The 18,169-nt window shown below is 37.5% G+C and overlaps 13 pseudogenes; 9 read left to right on the forward strand and 4 right to left on the reverse strand.

Annotated features, from left to right (window-relative positions):
• The first annotated feature begins 355 nt into the window (after positions 1–355).
• On the forward strand, positions 356–474 carry LOC149650220 (5S ribosomal RNA; annotated as a pseudogene).
• A 360-nt stretch (positions 475–834) lies between these two features.
• Positions 835–953, forward strand: LOC149650221 (5S ribosomal RNA; annotated as a pseudogene).
• Positions 954–1,315: 362 nt separating this feature from the next.
• Positions 1,316–1,434, forward strand: LOC149650222 (5S ribosomal RNA; annotated as a pseudogene).
• Positions 1,435–2,020: 586 nt separating this feature from the next.
• On the forward strand, positions 2,021–2,139 carry LOC149650223 (5S ribosomal RNA; annotated as a pseudogene).
• Positions 2,140–2,516: 377 nt separating this feature from the next.
• Positions 2,517–2,635, forward strand: LOC149650224 (5S ribosomal RNA; annotated as a pseudogene).
• Positions 2,636–2,997: 362 nt separating this feature from the next.
• On the forward strand, positions 2,998–3,116 carry LOC149650225 (5S ribosomal RNA; annotated as a pseudogene).
• A 137-nt stretch (positions 3,117–3,253) lies between these two features.
• Positions 3,254–3,372, forward strand: LOC149650226 (5S ribosomal RNA; annotated as a pseudogene).
• A 598-nt stretch (positions 3,373–3,970) lies between these two features.
• Positions 3,971–4,089, forward strand: LOC149650227 (5S ribosomal RNA; annotated as a pseudogene).
• Positions 4,090–4,451: 362 nt separating this feature from the next.
• Positions 4,452–4,570, forward strand: LOC149650228 (5S ribosomal RNA; annotated as a pseudogene).
• Positions 4,571–6,332: 1,762 nt separating this feature from the next.
• LOC149650229 (5S ribosomal RNA) lies at positions 6,333–6,451 on the reverse strand (annotated as a pseudogene).
• Positions 6,452–6,812: 361 nt separating this feature from the next.
• LOC149650230 (5S ribosomal RNA) lies at positions 6,813–6,931 on the reverse strand (annotated as a pseudogene).
• A 361-nt stretch (positions 6,932–7,292) lies between these two features.
• LOC149650231 (5S ribosomal RNA) lies at positions 7,293–7,411 on the reverse strand (annotated as a pseudogene).
• A 361-nt stretch (positions 7,412–7,772) lies between these two features.
• LOC149650232 (5S ribosomal RNA) lies at positions 7,773–7,891 on the reverse strand (annotated as a pseudogene).
• Positions 7,892–18,169: the final 10,278 nt, after the last annotated feature.

The following is an 18,169-nucleotide window of genomic DNA, read 5'->3' on the forward strand; positions in this document are numbered from 1 at the left end:
TTTTTCTTCCCCATTTAAATTTTAATAGATATGAAAAAAGCAAACATGTTTTCTTTTTGTTATTGTTTTAAAATGTTGAAGGTTAATTTGTCTCACTTAATTTAAATTCGAATTATTAACTAGCACTCTCGGCAACGGCCATATCACGCTGAAAACACCGGTTCACGTCCGATCACCGAAGTTAAGCAGCGTCGAGCGCATACAGTACTTGGGAATACTGCGTGCCGTTTGTTTTTTCACTTTTGTTTCCTCTTTTAAATTCCACCAGATATGAAAAAAGCAAACATATCTTCTTTTTGTTATTGTTTTATAAAGATGAACGTTAATTAAATTCAAATTATTAACTAGCACTCTCGGCAACGGCCATATCACGCTGAATACACCGTTTCTCGTCCGATAACCGAAGTTAAGCAGCGTCGAGCGCAGTCAGTACTTGGGAGGGCGACCACTTAGGAACACTGCGTGCCGTAAGCTTTTTCACTTTTTTTCCTCTTTTAAATTCCAATAGATATGAAAAAAGCAAACATATTTTCTTTTTGTTATTGTTTGAAAAAGATGAAGGTTAATTTGTCTCACTTAATTTAAATTCGAATTATTATCTAGCACTCTCGGCAACGGCCATATCACGCTGAGAACACCGGTTCTCGTCCGATCGCCGACGTTAGCAGCGTCGAGCGCAGTCAGTACTTGGGAATACTGCGTGCCGTTTGCTTTTTCACTTTTGTTTCCACTTTCAAATTCTACCAGATATGAAAAAAGCAAACATATCTTCTTTTTGTTATTGTTTTATAATGATGAAAGTTAATTAAATTCAAATTATTAACTAGCACTCTCGGCAACGGCCATATCACGCTGAATACACCGGTTCTCGTCCGATAACCGAAGTTAAGCAGCGTCGAGCGCAGTCACTACTTGGGAGGGAGACCACTTAGGAACACTGCGTGCCGTTGGCTTTTTCAATTTTTCTTCCCCATTTAAATTTTAATAGATATGAAAAAAGCAAACATGTTTTCTTTTTGTTATTGTTTTAAAATGTTGAAGGTTAATTTGTCTCACTTAATTTAAATTCGAATTATTAACTAGCACTCTCGGCAACGGCCATATCACGCTGAAAACACCGGTTCACGTCCGATCACCGAAGTTAAGCAGCGTCGAGCGCATACAGTACTTGGGAATACTGCGTGCCGTTTGTTTTTTCACTTTTGTTTCCTCTTTTAAATTCCACCAGATATGAAAAAAGCAAACATATCTTCTTTTTGTTATTGTTTTATAAAGATGAACGTTAATTAAATTCAAATTATTAACTAGCACTCTCGGCAACGGCCATATCACGCTGAATACACCGTTTCTCGTCCGATAACCGAAGTTAAGCAGCGTCGAGCGCAGTCAGTACTTGGGAGGGCGACCACTTAGGAACACTGCGTGCCGTAAGCTTTTTCACTTTTTTTCCTCTTTTAAATTCCAATAGATATGAAAAAAGCAAACATATTTTCTTTTTGTTATTGTTTGAAAAAGATGAAGGTTAATTTGTCTCACTTAATTTAAATTCGAATTATTATCTAGCACTCTCGGCAACGGCCATATCACGCTGAGAACACCGGTTCTCGTCCGATCGCCGACGTTAGCAGCGTCGAGCGCAGTCAGTACTTGGGAATACTGCGTGCCGATTGCTTCTTCACTTTTGTTTCCTCTTTCAAATTCCACCAGATATGAAAAGAGCAAACATATCTTCTTTTTGTAATTGTTTTATAAAGATGAAAGTTAATTAAATTCAAATTATTAACTAGCACTCTCGGCAACGGCCATATCACGCTGTATACACCGATTCTCGTCCGAATACCGAAGTTAAGCAGCGTCGAGCGCATAGAGTACTTGGGAATACTGCGTGCCGTTGGCTTTTTCACTTTTGTTTCCTCTTTCAAATTCCACCAGATATGAAAAAATCAAACATATCTTCTTTTTTGTTATTGTTTTATAAAGATGAAAGTTAATTAAATTTAAATTATTAACTAGCACTCTCGGCAACGGCCATATCACGCTGAATACACCGGTTCTCGTCCGATAACCGAAGTTAAGCAGCGTCGAGCGCAGTTACTACTTGGGAGGGAGACCACTTAGGAACACTGCGTGCCGTTGGCTTTTTCACTTTTTTTTCCTCTTTTAAATTTTAATAGTTATGAAAAAAGCAAACACGTTTTCTATTTGTAATTGTTTTAAAATGATTAAGGTTAATTTTTCTCACTTAATTTAAATTCGAATTATTAACTAGCACTCTCGGCAACGGCCATATCACGCTGAAAACACCGGTTCACGTCCGATCACCGAAGTAAAGCAGCGTCGAGCGCATACAGTACTTGGGAATACTGCGTGCCGTTTGCTTTTTCACTTTTGTTTCCTCTTTTAAATTCCACCAGATATGAAAAAAGCAAACATATCTTCTTTTTGTTATTGTTTTATAAAGATGAAGGTTAATTTGTCTCACTTAATTTAAATTCGAATTATTATCTAGCACTGTCGGCAACGGCCATATCACGCTGAAAACACCGGTTCACGTCCGATCACCGAAGTAAAGCAGCGTCGAGCGCAGTCAGTACTTGGGAGGGCGACCACTTAGGAACACTGCTTGCCGTTAACTTTTTCACTTTTTTTTCCTCTTTTAAATTCCAATAGATATGAAAAAAGCAAACATATTTTCTTTTTGTTATTGTTTGAAAAAGATGAAGGTTAATTTGTCTCACTTAATTTAAATTCGAATTATTATCTAGCACTCTCGGCAACGGCCATATCACGCTGAGAACACCGGATCTCGTCCGATCGCCGACGTTAGCAGCGTCGAGCGCAGTCAGTACTTGGGAATACTGCGTGCCGTTTGCTTTTTTCATTTTTGTTTCCTCTTTCAAATTCCACCAGATATGAAAAAAGCAAACAAATCTTCTTTTAGTTATTGTTTTATAAAGATGAAAGTTAATTAAATTCAAATTATTAACTAGCACTCTCGGCAACGGCCATATCACGCTGAATACACCGGTTCTCGTCAGATAACCGAAGTTAAGCAGCGTCGAGCGCAGTCACTACTTGGGAGGGAGACCACTTAGGAACACTGCGTGCCGTTGGCTTTTTCACTTTTTTTTCCTCTTTTTAATTTTAATAGATATGAAAAAAGCAAACATGTTTTCTTTTTGTTATTGTTTTAAAATGATGAAGGTTAATTTGTCTCACTTAATTTAAATTCGAATTATTAACTAGCACTCTCGGCAACGGCCATATCACGCTGAACACACCGGTTCTCGTCCGATAACCGAAGTTAAGCAGCGTCGATCGCAGTCAGTACTTGGGAGGGCGACCACTTAGGAACACTGCGTGCCGTTAGCTTTTTCACTTTTTTTTTCTCTTTTAAATTCCAATAGATATGAAAAAAGCAAACATATTTTCTTTTTGTTATTGTTTGAAAAAGATGAAGGTTAATTTGTCTCACTTAATTTAAATTCGAATTATTATCTAGCACTCTCGGCAACGGCCATATCACGCTGAGAACACCGGTTCTCGTCCGATCGCCGACGTTAGCAGCGTCGAGCGCAGTCAGTACTTGGGAATACTGCGTGCCGTTTGCGTTTTCACTTTTTTTCCTCTTTTAAATTCCAATAGATATGAAAAACAAACATATTTTCTTTTTGTTATTGTTTGAAAAAGATGAAGGTTAATTTGTCTCACTTAATTTAAATTCGAATTATTATCTAGCACTCTCGGCAACGGCCATATCACGCTGAGAACACCAGTTCTCGTCCGATCGCCGACGTTAGCATTGTCGAGCGCAGTCAGTACTTGGGAATACTGCGTGCCGTTTGCTTTTTTCACTTTAGTTTCCTCTTTCAAATTCCACCAGATATGAAAAAAGCAAACAAATCTTCTTTTAGTTATTGTTTTATAAAGATGAAAGTTAATTAAATTCAAATTATTAACTAGCACTCTCGGCAACGGCCATATCACGCTGAATACACCGATTCTCGTCCGATAACCGAAGTTAAGCAGCGTCGAGCGCAGTCATTACTTGGGAGGGAGACCACTTAGGAACACTGCGTGCCGTTGGCTTTTTCACTTTTTTTTCCTCTTTTAAATTCCAATAGATATGAAAAAAGCAAACATATTTTCTTTTTGTTATTGTTTGAAAAAGATGAAGGTTAATTTGTCTCACTTAATTTAAATTCGAATTATTATCTAGCACTCTCGGCAACGGCCATATCACGCTGAGAACACCGGATCTCGTCCGATCGCCGACGTTAGCAGCGTCGAGCGCAGTCAGTACTTGGGAATACTGCGTGCCGTTTGCTTTTTTCACTTTTGTTTCCTCTTTCAAATTCCACCAGATATGAAAAAAGCAAACAAATCTTCTTTTAGTTATTGTTTTATAAAGAAGAAAGTTAATTAAATTCAAATTATTAACTAGCACTCTCGGCAACGGCCATATCACGCTGAATACACCGGTTCTCGTCAGATAACCGTAGTTAAGCAGCGTCGAGCGCAGTCACTACTTGGGAGGGAGACCACTTAGGAACACTGCGTGCCGTTGGCTTTTTCACTTTTTTTTCCTCTTTTAAATTTTAATAGATATGAACAAGTTGGGAAAACCAAAATATTACCTCTCCGAGTCAAGACGACTACTTACAAACTTATTTACACAGATATGGAAATGTTTCTTAAGTTAAAATTTATGAAATATTAAGCAGTATACAAAGCATAGCAAATATACTGTAAATCAGACGACATTTTACATCCAATAATGATATACTTGTACACATTAAAATCATCCGATGGGGGAAAAACGGGAAATGAAGACAAAAAACTTTGGAGGGATATTACCTTAACGTGTTTGTAAAGGCCCAATTTTCTACTCCTCAACTGTATGCCCTCTATGTTCAAAGCCATACTCACAACAGGGTTGCCATGTAAACACTATCCTCTCGTTTCACCTCAACGATTTTCTTAGTTTTGTCAACAAGACTGTTAACGTTACATAACACTACGCGTTTTACGTCACGTTATCCAAAAAGCCGACTATTTTCTTTGAAGACCGCGCTAGCTCAGCGCTGAGCACCCGACGTCAAAGTTCATAAACAAAATCCGGTTACATAGGACACTGTTCACAGCGCTGGGGTCTGCTGAACGCGGCCCAGATATCCACCATGATTATAAAATTTAAGCCTAATTATTTAAAAGTGTATTTAACTTTCGGCTCACTCTGAACCGTTATTGTCTCTGCATTACAGAAACGAAAACCAAGCGTTTACTTTTTGGTTCACTAGGCCTATTGACAAATAAAAGTTCATTTGACCAACATAGTAGCGTTGTGCTTGTATTCACTTTAGAAAGGATTATGCTATAAACAGATCTAGTATAGCTTAAGTAATATATAAACATCCATTTTAAATAATTATATTTAAAAAAATCTTTGGAATATCAAAATGAAATAGAGCTTTAAAGCTACAAAAGTACTAAATGCATCATAATTACGAAAAATATTTCCACATATTCACTTTATATTAAGGATAAAGGGGATATTATGGTTCTGTAGGATTTCTTTACACATCAAAACAAAACGAACTTCTAACGCAGCGCACTACTGTAACAACGGACGGACACACACAGACAAAAACATAGGCTGCTTTTTAACTCTTTCCGTATTAATTTTGAATTGAGAAACAAGATTATCTTAAATATTATAATAAATATAATTAATATTTAACATTTTCTTCGTTAGTTATTCGCCTTATTGAACGTTACATCGTTTTAAAAAAGAACAATTAAACATTCTTGAGAGACTTGACTAATATTGGCGTTTGAAATGAAGCATACGCCGGTTGCTTCGCCTTACTAAAATAGGTAGTATATAAGGGTTTCGAATCGCAACTATGGATAAGAACAGCGCAATTGCGTGAACCTTTGGTGGAAGCCCCACCTTAGGGAGGCCGGACGTTTCTCGTAACCCTGGCCGATCGCCGCGTATGTCTTAACCTTAACGATGATGATGGAGTAGAAGCCAGGTGTGCAGACTGGTGTCCATGTGGGATGGACCAAAACAATGACCAGAAGATGGTGGTGTGTAGAAACCAGTATTCCCAAGTATTGTATGCGCTCGACGCTGCTTAACTTCGGTGATCGGACGTGAACCGGTGTTTTCAGCGTGATATGGCCGTTGCCGAGAGTGCTAGTTAATAATTCGAATTTAAATTAAGTGAGACAAATTAACCTTCAACATTTTAAAACAATAACAAAAAGAAAACATGTTTGCTTTTTTCATATCTATTAAAATTTAAATGGGGAAGAAAAATTAAAAAAGCCAACGGCACGCAGTGTTCCTAAGTGGTCTCCCTCCCAAGTAGTGACTGCGCTCGACGCTGCTTAACTTCGGTTATCGGACGAGAACCGGTGTATTCAGAGTGATATGGCCGTTGCCGAGAGTGCTAGTTAATAATTTGAATTTAATTAACTTTCATCATTATAAAACAATAACAAAAAGAAGATATGTTTGCTTTTTTCATATCTGGTAGAATTTGAAAGTGGAAACAAAAGTGAAAAAGCAAACGGCACGCAGTATTCCCAAGTACTGACTGCGCTCGACGCTGCTAACGTCGGCGATCGGACGAGAACCGGTGTTCTCAGCGTGATATGGCCGTTGCCGAGAGTGCTAGATAATAATTCGAATTTAAATTAAGTGAGACAAATTAACCTTCATCTTTTTCAAACAATAACAAAAAGAAAATATGTTTGCTTTTTTCATATCTATTGGAATTTAAAAGAGGAAAAAATAGTGAAAAAGCTAACGGCACGCAGTGTTCCTAAGTGGTCGCCCTCCCAAGTACTGACTGCGCTCGACGCTGCTTAACTTTGGTTATCGGACGAGAACTGGTGTATTCAGCGTGATATGGCCGTTGCCGAGAGTGCTAGTTAATAATTTGAATTTAATTAACCTTCATCTTTATAAAACAATAACAAAAAGAAGATATGTTTGCTTTTTTCATATCTGGTGGAATTTAAAAGAGGAAACAAAAGTGAAAAAACAAACGGCACGCAGTATTCCCAAGTACTGTATGCGCTCGACGCTGCTAACGTCGGCGATCGGACGAGAACCGGTGTTCTCAGCGTGATATGGCCGTTGCCGAGAGTGCTAGATAATAATTCGAATTTAAATTAAGTGAGACAAATTAACCTTCATCTTTTTCAAACAATAACAAAAAGAAAATATGTTTGCTTTTTTCATATCTATTGGAATTTAAAAGAGGAAAAAAAAGTGAAAAAGCTAACGGCACGCAGTGTTCCTAAGTGGTCGCCCTCCCAAGTACTGACTGCGCTCGACGCTGCTTAACTTTGGTTATCGGACGAGAACTGGTGTATTCAGCGTGATATGGCCGTTGCCGAGAGTGCTAGTTAATAATTTGAATTTAATTAACCTTCATCTTTATAAAACAATAACAAAAAGAAGATATGTTTGCTTTTTTCATATCTGGTGGAATTTAAAAGAGGAAACAAAAGTGAAAAAACAAACGGCACGCAGTATTCCCAAGTACTGTATGCGCTCGACGCTGCTAACGTCGGCGATCGGACGAGAACCGGTGTTCTCAGCGTGATATGGCCGTTGCCGAGAGTGCTAGATAATAATTCGAATTTAATTTAAGTGAGACAAATTAACCTTCATCTTTTTCAAACAATAACAAAAAGAAAATATGTTTGCTTTTTTCATATCTATTGGAATTTAAAAGAGGAAAAAAAAGTGAAAAAGCTAACGGCACGCAGTGTTCCAAAGTGGTCGCCCTCCCAAGTACTGACTGCGCTCGACGCTGCTTAACTTTGGTTATCGGACGAGAACCGGTGAATTCAGCGTGATATGGCCGTTGCCGAGAGCTACGACATTGAGCTACGACAAACAAGGGCCGAGATATTAAGCAAAATGTTCGCCAACTTTGGTATCGTCTCACTTATTTTTATTATGTTACTTATGATTTTTGCACTAAACTTTGGAGGCTCATAACTCTTGTTCTACAAGAGATACTGGGATCTCCTTTGGAAATGTTATAGTACTCTTTGCTCCCCATACAAGGATACTTTAAACTTGAGGCTACCTCAATATCGTCGTCAACTTATTTTTTGTCTCACTTATAGTTAGAAGGTTACTTTTGATTTTTGAAAATAAACTTTGCAGGCTCGTAACTCTGGTTCTACCAGAGATACGGGGATGTAAATAATGTGACCTTGACACAAATGTTCGGATAATTATAAAGGTCTTTGCATGTTCCAAGCAAAAAAAAACTTCGCGGTTTCGAACCTGTGGCCTTCCGGGAGTGAGGCGGATGCGATAACGGCTACACTAAAGATATGTTATTATTTTTAATCGAAGGAACAGGGTCAAGTAATTAAGCAATACGTGAACAAACAAACCCCTCCATAGAAAATGCATTAGACTATACTTTGCAAGGCCCATAACTCTGTGTCTACTAGAGATACCGGGATGTCCTTAGGATATGTTATAGTCCAATTTGACATTCATCTAACCATACTAAAAACTTTGGGCTACGACAAACAGGGGCCGAGTACTTAAGCGAAACGTAAAGAAACAAACCCCCTCCATAGGAAATGAGTTAGACTATACTTTGCAGGCTCGTAACTCTGTTTCCACTGGAGATACGGGGATGTCCTTTGAGTATGTTATATTCCAATTTGTCTTCCATCTAACCATACTAAAAACATTGAGCTACGACAAACAGGGGCCGAGTAATTAAGCTAAACGTAAACAAACAACCCGTCCTTAGGAAATGCATTAGACTATACTTTGCAGGCCCATAACTCTGTGTCTACTAGAGATACGGGGATGTTCTTAGGATATGTTATAGTCCAAATTGTCACCCATCTACCCATACTAAAAACATTGAGCTACGACAAACAAGGGCCGAGATATTAAGCAAAATGTTCGTCAACTTTGGTATCGTCTCACTTATTTTTATTATGTTACTTATGATTTTTGCACTAAACTTTGGAGGCTCATAACTCTTGTTCTACAAGAGATACTGGGATCTCCTTTGGAAATGTTATAGTACTCTTTGCTCCCCATACCAGGATACTTTAAACTTGAGGCTACCTCAATATCGTCGTCAACTTATTTTTTGTCTCACTTATTGTTAGAAGGTTACTTTTGATTTTTGAAAATAAACTTTGCAGGCTCGTAACTCTGGTTCTACCATAGATACGGGGATGTAAATAATGTGACCTTGACACAAATGTTCGGATAATTATAAAGGTCTTTGCATGTTCCAAGCAAAAAAAAAAACTTCGCGGTTTCGAACCTGTGGCCTTCCGGGAGTGAGGCGGATGCGATAACCGCTACACTAAAGATATGTTATTATTTTTAATCGAAAGAACAGGGTCAAGTAATTAAGCAATACGTGAACAAACAAACCCCTCCATAGAAAATGCATTAGACTATACTTTGCAAGGCCCATAACTCTGTATCTACTAGAGATACCGGGATGTCCTTAGGATATGTTATAGTCCAATTTGTCATTCATCTAACCATACTAAAAACTTTGGGCTACGACAAACAGGGGCCGTGTACTTAAGCGAAACGTAAAGAAACAAACCCCCTCCATAGGAAATGAGTTAGACTATACTTTGCAGGCTCGTAACTCTGTTTCCACTGAAGATACGGGGATGTCCTTTGAGTATGTTATAGTCCAATGTGTCCCCCATCTAACCATACTAAAAACATTGAGTTACGACAAACAGGGGCCGAGTAATTAAGCTAAACGTAAACAAACAACCCGTCCTTAGGAAATGCATTAGACTTTACTTTGCAGGCCCATAACTCTGTGTCTACAAGAGATACGGGGATGTCCTTAGGATATGTTATAGGCCAAATTGTCCCCCATCTAACCATACTAAAAACATTGAGCTAAGACAAACAAGGGCCGAGATATTAAGCAAAATGTTCGTCAACTTTGGTATCGTCTCACTTATTTTTATTATGTTTCTTATGATTTTTGCACTAAACTTTGGAGGCTCATAACTCTTGTTCTACAAGAGATACTGGGATCTCCTTTGGAAATGTTATAGTACTCTTCGCTCCCCATACAAGGATACTTTAAACTTGAGGCTACCTCAATATCGTCGTCAACTTATTTTTTGTCTCACTTATTGTTAGAAGGTTACTTTTGATTTTTGAAAATAAACTTTGCAGGCTCGTAACTCTGGTTCTACCAGAGATACGGGGATGTAAATAATGTGACCTTGACACAAATGTTCGGATAATTATAAAGGTCTTTGCATGTTCCAAGCAAAAAGAAAAAACTTCGCGGTTTCGAACCTGTGGCCTTCCGGGAGTGAGGCGGATGCGATAACGGCTACACTAAAGATATGTTATTATTTTTAATCGAAGGAACAGGGTCAAGTAATTAAGCAATACGTGAACAAACAAACCCCTCCATAGAAAATGCATTAGACTATACTTTGCAAGGCCCATAACTCTGTGTCTACTACACTGTTAAAAAAAATGGAACTGTTTGACACCTTTAGAGGTGTTTCCTAATGCATCCCCAGCAGCACCCCTATTGGTGTTTAAAAGCACCATTCGAGAGGATGTCAATACGCACCTTTGAAAACGGTGCGAAATAATACCTTCTCTGAAGGTGCTTTTTATATCCTGTGAGGTGTTTTAATCACTTTGAATAGCGGTGTATATTAATACCAGAAAAAGTGTTAATAAACCCTTTAAGAAAAGGTCTTTTTGAGACTAATTTGGTGTTTTTAAATTCCATTGACGTTGGTGCTTTTTAATTCTTGTTAGGTTTAAACCATCACCCTAAATAGAGGATTATAATTATACCAGAAAGGTGTCTATAGACTCTGTAAATGGTGTTTTTTGAAATTATTTTTTTCAAAATACATGAGTTACCATAGATTAGTCTTTCAAAATAGCTGCTCAAATCCAGTGAATTAAGGGTAAACGTTTTTTCTGTTGTAAGCCTTATTGAACCGTGTAAGAATTGATGCGTGTTAAATGGTTACGTTTAACCTTTACTGTATATCCTCAATAGTTCTATTTAAGGACCTGATTTACATCATTTAAATGTGTATTTAATTTTCGGCTCACTGTGAACCGTCAAGACCTCCTCAAAGACACACGAATTCAAGGAACCAATCCAAACAACGCTTACCAAAACATTTAGAAGAAACATTTAGTGAAACTAGGAGAGTTTAATTTCATGTTAACACTGTATATAAATGTAGTAAAGCTGAATTAAAAAGTAAACACCAAATTTGATATATTAATATAAAAGATCTTCTTGGAATATTGAAATGAAACAGAGCTTTATAGCTACAAAACTACTTAAAGAATTGTAATGCCAAAACATACTTAACATATTTTCATTTAATATTCTACAATAAGAATATGTTATGGTTTTGATAGATATAATTTTATCATACTCGTGATATGCGTGTAGTGTTTCGACTCAGATGCAATCTTCATTACTCGTTCTATATAAACTTTCACTTGTGTCGTTCCGAAGAAAGAAAATTATCTTAAATATTTAAATAAATATAAATGATATTAATGTTTTTAATCGTCAGTATTTTTGCTTAATTCTAGTTAAGTGGTTTTAAGAACGTTATTCATAAAATGATTTTAAACATAGCTATTGTTGACGTTTGACTTCTAGCGTAAACCGTTTTCACAATTTTTGGCAATTTAGGGTATATAAGGCGATTGATTCATAAATGATAGGAATAAGCGCTATTGCGTGAACCTTAATTTGGTCGAAGCCCTGCCATTGGGAGGCTGGTCGTTTCTCGTAACTTAAGCCGATCGCGCGTACATCTTAATCCCAACGATGATAATGGAGTAGAAGCCAATGTTTCAGATTGGCGTGTATGTGTTATACCATGAGTTAATAATATGTTATCTCCCTATAAGTTACTCAGGCAATTCATTTTTATACTCCAGCGTTTTCTCCCGCGCCGCCGGCTTCCCAATTATATGCGACGCTCTGCGGCCGCCACGTGAACGAAAATCTTATTTACTCTTCTTTCCGGTTTTTCCCCGGAAGCGCGTGTAGTGGAAGCTAGCCAATGATATCGGAGCTATTTAAGCAGCCGAATATTTCGCTCAGTAGCCTCGGTTATGAAAACAGTTACGAGATCAGTGGATTGGATTTAGCTCAGTTGTGTATTTTTCTGGTTTCAAGTCACAATAACAACTCTTATCTTTAGCATTCTTTATCAATATCGGCAAATTCCATGGAGTTCCTGCATTTTTTTGTCTCAGTACTGACACAAACGCCATGATTTAATGTTAAATTGTTAAAACATAAACATTCACGACTAAAACACTCCCTCGGTGAAAAAGCAGCCTACGACTCGAGGTCGATTAACCGTGCGAGCGGGATTTTTTTTTTCGACTAGAGAGAGCGCAACATTCGGATTTTTTCCCGCGCGGGCGAAATGGGAAGAAATCGCTGGATACGTTACGCCTATAGAGCCTGAGTAACTAATAGGGAGCTAACATATTATTAACTCATGGTTATACACAGAAGACTATATGATGGTGTTGTCAGAAGACAATAAGTACAGATTAGCGTGTATGTGGTATATACCATTAGAAAAACAAGTGTGGAGATAGCGTAATGAAGTAGAACTTTTACCTCTTTCCGAGTGACTGGGCGTGTCTGTGTGTCTGTCTGTCACCGCGTTCGCAGTTGGCAAATCGAAGCAAACGTGTTCGTAGTTTCCGGAACGCGTTCGCAGTATACAGAAATTCGGAAAATATTACTTCGTTGCAATATCCATCTCATTTAACGTCAATCATTAACTATCCGTTACACCTTCATCTGCTGTCTAACAACCAATTGTTTCACCCAATGCTAACCGGTATTTAATGGTTTCTAAAAACAACACCATGCACTAGTCTTTCGTTTACACCACATATGCCACAAGTGAGACATGAGAAACGTCTAGCCTCCTAATGGCAGAGCTTCCACCAAAGGTTGACGCAATTGCGCATTTCTTATCTCTTAGTGTGAATCAATCACCTTATATACCCAAAATTTACAAAAGTTCTGATATAGGTGTTTCCTAGAAGTATAACTTTATATATAGCTATGTTTAAAATTATTTTAGGAATTAAATTTCTTAAACCGACTAACTATAATTAACGTAAACTACTGTCAATTAAAATAATTCATATTACTTATATTTATTTAATTATTTAAGATAAACTTCTTTCTTTGGAATGACAAAAAACAGAGTTTATTTAGAACGAGTAATGAAGATTGCATCTGAATCGAGACACAACACGCATATCAAAGTTAATATAAAGCGAGTAGGATGATAAGATCTCTTACAAAACGATAACATTTACTTTTTGCAGAATATTAAATGGAAATATTTTAAATACTTTTCGGCATTACGATTCTTTTAGTAGTTGTGTAGCTATAAAGCTTTGTTTCATCTCAGACACACAGATACGTCCAGTGTAATACCTCTCCGTGACGTCATCGTCACTCGGAGAGAGAAAAACCTGTGTCAAGGGGAAATTCAAGTGATAATATTATTAATTACTCTAATTCCAAGACATTCCAGCATATTGAACTCTTCGAGAATTATTTTCCAATGATTGAAAAATCAAAATAAGTATAAATTCCTTCAAATATTAGAATAAGCTAGTCCCAAGAAATGTTAAATAATTAAGATTTTTAAAATCTTTGGGTTATTTTTAGGATGCTTAACTATGCAGGTAGAATTAGTAGATTATTTCCCTCTAAGCTCATATCAATAACCTTTCACTTAAAAAAAACCCCATATCAGCTAAAAATGTGTAAAAATAAGCCCAAAGGTGCTTATTCGCACCATTCGAACAGATTAATATTAAAAACACTACTTCCGTCTAAAAAACAATTTAATAAGGGTCAATTAACACCTAAAGGTGTGTCTACATACCAGTGAATCACCATTTCCTTAAAAAATACCTTAAAAGAGTCAACTAGCACTTTTTACGGAGAAAACACCATCTCAGTTAAAAAACACTCCAAAAAGAGTGTATAAACACCTCAAGGTATTTTCAAACACCCATGAAACACCTTTTTTTCTAACAGTGTAGAGATACCGGGATGTCCTTAGGATATGTTATAGTCCAATTTGTCATTCATCTAACCATACTAAAAACTTTGGGCTACGAAAAACAGGGGCCGAGTACTTAAGCGAAACATAAAGAAACAACCCGTCCTTAGAAAATGCATTAGACTATACTTTGCAGGCCCATAACTCTGTGTCTACTAGAGATACGGGGATGTCCTTAGGATGTGTTATAGTCCAAATTGTCACCCATCTAACCATACTAAAAACATTGAGCTACGACAAACAAGGGCCGAGATATTAAGCAAAATGTTCGTCAACTTTGGTATCGTCTCACTTATTTTTATTATGTTACTTATGATTTTTGCACTAAACTTTGGAGGCTCATAACTCTTGTTCTACAAGAGATACTGGGATCTCCTTTGGAAATGTTATAGTACTCTTTGCTCCCCATACCAGGATACTTTAAACTTGAGGCTACCTCAATATCGTCGTCAACTTATTTTTTGTCTCACTTATTGTTAGAAGGTTACTTTTGATTTTTGAAAATAAACTTTGCAGGCTCGTAACTCTGGTTCTACCATAGATACGGGGATGTAAATAATGTGACCTTGACACAAATGTTCGGATAATTATAAAGGTCTTTGCATGTTCCAAGCAAAAAAAAAACTTCGCGGTTTCGAACCTGTGGCCTTCCGGGAGTGAGGCGGATGCGATAACCGCTACACTAAAGATATGTTATTATTTTTAATCGAAAGAACAGGGTCAAGTAATTAAGCAATACGTGAACAAACAAACCCCTCCATAGAAAATGCATTAGACTATACTTTGCAAGGCCCATAACTCTGTATCTACTAGAGATACCGGGATGTCCTTAGGATATGTTATAGTCCAATTTGTCATTCATCTAACCATACTAAAAACTTTGGGCTACGACAAACAGGGGCCGTGTACTTAAGCGAAACGTAAAGAAACAAACCCCCTCCATAGGAAATGAGTTAGACTATACTTTGCAGGCTCGTAACTCTGTTTCCACTGAAGATACGGGGATGTCCTTTGAGTATGTTATAGTCCAATGTGTCCCCCATCTAACCATACTAAAAACATTGAGTTACGACAAACAGGGGCCGAGTAATTAAGCTAAACGTAAACAAACAACCCGTCCTTAGGAAATGCATTAGACTATACTTTGCAGGCCCATAACTCTGTGTCTACAAGAGATACGGGGATGTCCTTAGGATATGTTATAGGCCAAATTGTCCCCCATCTAACCATACTAAAAACATTGAGCTACGACAAACAAGGGCCGAGATATTAAGCAAAATGTTCGTCAACTTTGGTATCGTCTCACTTATTTTTATTATGTTTCTTATGATTTTTGCACTAAACTTTGGAGGCTCATAACTCTTGTTCTACAAGAGATACTGGGATCTCCTTTGGAAATGTTATAGTACTCTTTGCTCCCCATACAAGGATACTTTAAACTTGAGGCTACCTCAATATCGTCGTCAACTTATTTTTTGTCTCACTTATTGTTAGAAGGTTACTTTTGATTTTTGAAAATAAACTTTGCAGGCTCGTAACTCTGGTTCTACCAGAGATACGGGGATGTAAATAATGTGACCTTGACACAAATGTTCGGATAACTATAAAGGTCTTTGCATGTTCCAAGCAAAAAAAAAAACTTCGCGGTTTCGAACCTGTGGCCTTCCGGGAGTGAGGCGGATGCGATAACCGCTACACTAAATATATGTTATTATTTTTAATCGAAAGAACAGGGTCAAGTAATTAAGCAATACGTGAACAAACAAACCCCTCCATAGAAAATGCATTAGACTATACTTTGCAGGCTCGTAACTCTGTTTCTACTGGAGATACGGGGATGTCCTTTGAGTATGTTATAGTCCAATTTGTCCCCCATCTAACCATACTAAAAACATTGAGCTACGACAAACAGTAGTCGAGTAATTAAGCTAATCGTAAGCAAACAAACCCCTCCATAGGAAATACATTAGACTGAATTCTGGAGGCTCGTAACTCTGGTTCTACCAGAGATACGGGGATGTAAATAATGTGACCTTGACACAAATGTTCGGATAATTATAAAAAAAAACTTCGCGGTTTCGAACCTGTGGCCTTCCGGGAGTGAGGCGGATGCGATAACCGCTACACTAAAGATATGTTATTATTTTTAATCGAAAGAACAGGGTCAAGTAATTAAGCAAAACGTGAACAAACAAACTCCTCCATAGGAAATGAGTTAGACTATACTTTGCAGGCTCGTAACTCTGTTTCTACTGGAGATACGGGGATGTCCTTTGAGTATGTTATAGTACAATTTGTCCCCCATCTAACCATACTAAAAACATTGAGCTACGACAAACAAGGGCCGAGATATTAAGCAAAATGTTCGTCAACTTTGGTATCGTCTCACTTATTTTTATTATGTTACTTATGATTTTTGAACTAAACTTTGGAGGCTCATAACTCTTGTTCTACAAGAGATACTGGGATCTCCTACACTAAAGATATGTTATTATTTTTAATCGAAAGAACAGGGTCAAGTAATTAAGCAATACGTGAACAAACAAACCCCTCCATAGAAAATGCATTAGACTATACTTTGCAGGCTCGTAACTCTGTTTCTACTGGAGATACGAGGATGTCCTTTGAGTATGTTATAGTCCAATTTGTCCCCCATCTAACCATACAAAAAACATTGAGCTACGACAAACAAGGGCCGAGATATTAAGCAAAATGTTCGTCAACTTTGGTATCGTCTCACTTATTTTTATTATGTTACTTATGATTTTTGCACTAAACTTTGGAGGCTCATAACTCTTGTTCTACAAGAGATACTGGGATCTCCTTTGGATATGTTATAGTTATCTTTGCTCCCCATACAAGGATACTTTAAACTTGAGGCTAACTCAATATCGTCGTCAACTTATTTTTTGTCTCACTTATTGTTAGAAGGTTACTTTTGATTTTTGAAAATAAACTTTGCAGGCTCGTAACTCTGTTTCTACTGGAGATACCGGGATGTCCTTAGGATATGTTATAGTCCAATCTGTCCTTCATCTAACCATACTAAAAACTTTGGGCTACGACAAACAGGGGCCGAGTACTTAAGCAAAACGTAAAGAAACAAACCCCCTCCATAGGAAATGAGTTAGACTATACTTTGCAGGCTCGTAACTCTGTTTCTACTGGAGATACGGGGATGTCCTTTGAGTATTTTATAGTCCAATTTGTCCCCCATCTAACCATACTAAAAACATTGAGCTACGACAAACAGGGGCCGAGTAATTAAGCTAAACGTAAACAAACAACCCGTCAATAGGAAATGCATTAGACTATACTTTGCAGGCCCATAACTCTGTGTCTACAAGAGATACGGGGATGTCCTTAGGATTGTATATAGTCCAAATAGTCCCCCATCTAACCATACTAAAAACATTGAGCTACGACAAACAAGGGCCGAGATATTAAGCAAAATGTTCGTCAACTTTGGTATCGTCTCACTTATTTTTATTATGATACTTATGATTTTTGCACTAAACTTTGGAGGCTCATAACTCTTGTTCTACAAGAGATACTGGGATCTCCTTTGGATATGTTATAGTACTCTTTGCTCCCCATACAAGGATACTTTAAACTTGAGGCTACCTCAATATCGTCGTCAACTTATTTTTTGTCTCACTTACTGTTAGAAGGTTACTTTTGATTTTTGAAAATAAACTTTGCAGGCTCGTAACTCTGTTTCTACTGGAGATACCGGGATGTCCTTAGGATATGTTATAGTCCAATCTGTCCTTCATCTAAACATACTAAAAACTTTGGGCTACGACAAACAGGGGCCGAGTACTTAAGCAAAACGTAAAGAAACAAACCCCCTCCATAGGAAATGAGTTAGACTATACTTTGCAGGCTCGTAACTCTGTTTCCACTGAAGATACGGGGATGTCCTTTGAGTATGTTATAGTCCAATTTGTCCCCCATCTAACCATACTAAAAACATTGAGTTACGACAAACAGGGGCCGAGTAATTAAGCTA

Source organism: Phalangium opilio, unplaced genomic scaffold (assembly GCF_054372755.1).
Source record: "Phalangium opilio isolate 3A_F unplaced genomic scaffold, DU_Popi_V2 ptg000087l_1, whole genome shotgun sequence".
Taxonomy (NCBI): domain Eukaryota; kingdom Metazoa; phylum Arthropoda; class Arachnida; order Opiliones; family Phalangiidae; genus Phalangium; species Phalangium opilio.